This window comes from Equus asinus, chromosome 12 (genome assembly GCF_041296235.1).
Source record: "Equus asinus isolate D_3611 breed Donkey chromosome 12, EquAss-T2T_v2, whole genome shotgun sequence".
Taxonomy (NCBI): Eukaryota; Metazoa; Chordata; class Mammalia; order Perissodactyla; family Equidae; genus Equus; species Equus asinus.
In genome coordinates this window covers 79773650-79778647 of record NC_091801.1, presented here as the reverse complement: position 1 = coordinate 79778647, position 4998 = coordinate 79773650, and the positions used below count along the sequence as shown (strand labels likewise).

The 4998-nt window shown below is 40.2% G+C and overlaps 1 pseudogene; it reads right to left on the bottom strand.

Moving 5' to 3' along the window:
• Positions 1-2081: 2081 nt before the first annotated feature.
• Positions 2082-4706, bottom strand: LOC106843691 (mitochondrial inner membrane protease subunit 1 pseudogene; annotated as a pseudogene).
• Between the last annotated feature and the right edge of the window lie 292 nt (positions 4707-4998).

Here is a 4998-nt window from a genome sequence, read left to right as displayed (position 1 = left end):
ACCTCAATGCTCTCCTCATCTCACGTTACTCCAGCTGCACTGGCTTCTTTTTATTTTTCCTTAAAATGGCGTTAAGAATTAATTTATGCATATAACTTGTCAATGGTGAAGAACAAAAACATTGAAAAGAGAGAGGAATGCAGCAGATACCTGGGATTACCTCATTACTGAATTTGATTCTAACTTGAGCGCAAAATGATCTTATAGCAACTTCTTTAAAATTCAAATTATTTTAAGCCTAATGCTTCACGTAACAGAGCTACCGGCCAGTTACAGGAACTTTGAGGCCCGCTGTGAGCTGCTGGCCAAATCCAGGTGTAAAAGCAACATCTATTTCTCCACTGACCTCTTTCCCAACGTCCTGACAGGACACACATATGCCGGGCATTGTCCATTTACCCCTCTTCCCCTGTCTATGCTTTACTCTTCTTTGCCTGCTGAGCCCTGTGGACTGAACCCCCTGGGCTTCCGTCCCAGCTGATGTCCAAGAGAGTTCTTCAAATGGGCATATCTAACAGGGCATTGGAATACGGGAGGAGAGAGCTTGAGGGACTTATTCTCCTTGCCACTTCCCTGCTCTGGAGCATCTCTGTCCGTGGCTGACCCTCTATGTCTAGAATCTATTGGGCAGATGCTTTTCAGGGCTGCAGCTCCCATCTAGACTCCAGTAACAACGTTCCTCCCCTTTGACCTTTTAGATCTAAGGGTGGTGATTGTTTCCTCTTGCTAGCACCTCAGCGCCACCTGCCATTCCCTTCAGCAGTCCTCATCTCTTAAAAAGTCCCTTCATTTAAAAGTCTGTTCAAAAATCCCAGTGGAAGATGCTTCCTGTCTCCTGTCTGTCTGTTTCTTTTCTGTTTGTCTTTCCTCCTGTTTCCTGCCTGATCCAACACTTTCTCTTGGATGCAGAGTCAAACAATGCCAACTCTGCCAGGGCTCACAATTCCAAACACAAACCATTTCTTTTTCTTAGTATTAAAGTATCTCTTCATTCACCCAAAACATGTCTTGAGTGTCTACTGGGTGTCCGACTTACAAGGCAAAATCCTTATCATTAATTGCATCATTTCTAGTGTGGACAGAAACAAATATTGATAGATATCATACGATGGAAAGACAGCCTTGGTTCTGACAGGTACCCTGGCCACCTCCAACACCTTGTGTCCTGGGAAACACACAAAGCAAAACAAAAGGCTTGAGAATCTCCTCAGAAGTTGTAAGAATGAAGTTCAACTTTTTAATGAATCAGTGAAAGGGGAAAAAGCCCTGGTCTTAATTTTCCCAACTGTGAGAGGTTAGTGTGGAAGCTTCTACCACAATTCTGTATTTTTTTCATTAAGGTTCACCTATTATACACCTGGAGTTTGATAACAGGTAACTCATGCCTCTTGTTAACTGTATGACATGTTCATAAAAGCAAGTGATTACATGGATGCATTTATTTAAAAAACCGATTATATATCCCTAGCATTTCTAACATGGCTTAAGGAACTCTATGTAGAACACGGTCAATATGAGTAGACACCCTCACAGGGCTTCGTCAGCTCTGTTCACAGGCAAAACAAGAAGATACCACCAAGACCTTGACTTATGTTGTCCTTTCTCTTCACTACTGTCTACCACCCACACTCCTTTTTTAATTCAAGTTTCTCCTGTCATCCTTACTTAATTTCCTGCTTGATCCTGTTCTGTTCTAATTCCAATCCTATCTGGCCCCAACTTTAATTTGCCAACAAGAGTCACATTGACTCATAACACTTATCTCCTGGAATCATTTTGAGTAGAAATTCCATTGTGGGCCCCAGGAAATAGTCATAGGAGAGCTTTGTTTGGGGTCTTATTTTCTTTGTTAGAGTTAATAAGTTAGTATGGTTGACATCAGTAGAGTAGTAAAATGTTTAGTATGGCAATGTGTGGTGTCAGATATGCCCAAGTAGCAAGTAGGAACCTGGGCTCTGCTAGATATAAGCTTTTTTTTTTTTGGAATAACGAATAGTTTATTGGTAAATGCATGGATTCAGTGGCAGCAAAAAATTCACCTGAACAGGAGACAATAATCAAGTCAAACAAATAAATGCTTGCTAATCATCAGGAAATCTGTGACCATTAGGGCTGTTGTAGCTATCCCAAATCATTCAGAAGCCAAATTTTAAAGAAGATCCATCTTTTTATTAGTCCATATGGAACAGTTCCATAGTACCTGGAATCTGTGCCCCTTTTAATCAAGCGTGACCCATTGGCACATAACTGTGGCTTTTAAAAAAAGCTGATGGACCACTGTTGAGGATTTTGTCTCCTTCCAAACCAATTGCTCTTTTACAAATATTAGATTCTGGATCACTCAGGCTTTTTTGCAATCACAGAGTCACCTCTTTGGATACTATAAAAATGTTGACTAAGGTTTTCTGCAAAGACAATATATTAATTTTGTATTGAAGGCTCTATTGACAGTCCAGAACACATAACAATACCCCCAGTGTATTCAAAAGCACTGTGATATAAACAGCCATACTCAACAGTATAGCCAATAAGTCGAAAGCTTTTTTCCCCAAAACATCATGTAGCACAGTTCTACGTAGACTCTGTTACCATTGACCATACATCTGTTCGACAATGCTTTCAATGTTGAGGATAGGTGTGGGACACAACAAAAGCCATCTAAAGCATGTCTCAAAGCATATGTGAGTGACCCGTGATTCCAGGAGTCCTCTGGCCCCAAAGAACCCTACAAGATCCTCAAGATATGAGCTTTTTAACTTAATGAATGTTTGCTATAATTGTGGCCTCAACGATGTATGTTCTTTGCCTCTGTCCACTGTAGACCTGCTACATTATACTCTTACTTCATTGGATTCCAGAGAGTCTGTCATTGAGAACCTCTCCATTGGGTGTCATCTTACCCCTATCCATTGACGCAGGATAGGCAGAGGGAGAGAGAGAGTAGGCCAAAGAGGAGGAAGAGTAAGAAGGGCAGAGTGGGAGGAGGAAGGAGAATGCCCTTTACTCCTGGAACCTGGAGACACGTTATCAGTCTACTCCTGCTGGTCCAAGACTTGGAATCTTCGGGCCAACAAATTTCTCTCTTTGCTTCCAAGAGTTTGAGTTGGAATTATGTCACTTGTTGCCAAAAAGTTCTGAATAATGCAGCAATGTGAGATTATTTTCCCTCATAGTTTAAGATAATAAGTATATGTACCCTGGGATCATTGTTAAGGTAAAAATTAAAAGCAAATCTCATGAAAATGTTTGCCAGATATAGAATCCTAGATAACCATTACATGTAATTGTCATTGCAGTAAATTGCGGCTCTGAACTGGCTAACTTATCAGATGCATAGATTCCATGTTAATCTAAATAAACAGAGCGTGTGGTTAGGTTTTTCTGTACTATTTCCCAAGTAAAAGGACTGGTGGAAAGGGAGAGAAGTTGGCCAATCATCTTCCTTGTCCTTTCCCCTAGAATCCTGATGCTTATGATCCAAGTTGTATGCCATCTGGCACCTGAAATCAGAAAAAATTGGTCTGTTTAGGGTGGCACATACCTAAAATCATGGATCTTAGCATGATTGGATATCATATTATCTAAGGAATAAATTAAAAAACAAATACATTCCCAAGCATGTTTTCAAGTAGGTCTTGAGTGGATGCCTCGCATCAGTATTTTTAAGACTCTCTCTATAAGATTCCGATTTACTCTGCAAATATTTGTGAGCTGTTTACTACATGCCCGACCCTGTCAAGTGTTGAGCATAATGAGTAAGACACATAAAGTTCTGCCCACACAGAACGTAGAATGCCTTGGGTATCTGCATAGAGTAGAGAACTATTACTCTAAACATTTCTACTCACAAATCCTTCTCCATGATTCACTGGTTAATTGGAACTGTGTCACTTTAGATCCAATCCACGGCTCAGACTCCTGGGTGATATTCTGCTTAGCTAGCTAAAGTGATATCTTCATTTAGTCCTATTGTATTTGTTATACATGAGATTATTTTAGGAAACCGAAAATTTTGCCACTAAGAATTTGAGTAATAGACATTTTAGATTATTGTACCAATGGTCAGCAAAACATATCCCAGGTTAAAAAGGGGCTTTATCCCTCTCATGGGGATTATTTAGGATGAGATTGAAGGCTTGGATGTTTTAATAGTTTATGCTTTCCAGCAAAGAGCCTTTGACAGTGTACCTGCACAATGTTAACAGGAGAACCCAGAGAATCAATATCTATGATTGAAGAGCAGATACCTTTCCTCCGAGAAGCCATGTTGGGTTGAGCTCTCACCCTTGAAGGTGAATTACTAAAAGCTGTGGGTTGGGAGGGGATTCATGGCCAGTCAGCCAGATGAGACAAATCCACCTAGAATTCATAAAGCGAGAGATAAAAAGTTGATAATCTTCCTGCAGAAAAAAGCTAATGCCCTTCTCATTTTGTTTCTTTTTTTCAAGGAAGACAAAGCCTTTGCCTTACCCCTTCTGTTCGTTTCCTTGACCTCCTAATGAACACTTAGCTGTGTGCACCCTAGAGGTGGTGGAAAGATGGAGGGTGATCTGAGGAGTCAGGGTATCTAAGTATTGAGCCTGACCTACTCCATGTGTCTCTGAAATACCCGTCTTCAGTTTTCTTTCTGTGGAGAAAGAGGGTTTACGAGATACTCTCCAGCTCTGACTTTCTGATTCTATCTGCTTTCTTGGCAAATTAATCATTGTCGTATCCATCAATTATTTACATAAAATCTTTCCAAAGCAATATCTCTATAAATAAAAATCTCCCAATTCTCTTATCTAAGCCACAGACAAAATTGGGCAATATTTCTACCCACCCCCCTCAGGAAAGGTTCCTATTAGGTTGTTTGCCGACAAGGTATGAATTATTAATATCTCTGCCAGGTTTATCTTTAAAAGTTTAGGATCCTCCTCTTGTTAGCTGTATAACTTTGATGTCCAGAGTTCTGGTTTCAAGTACAATCAATGAGGGTGTTTCATTTTATTTTTTGTG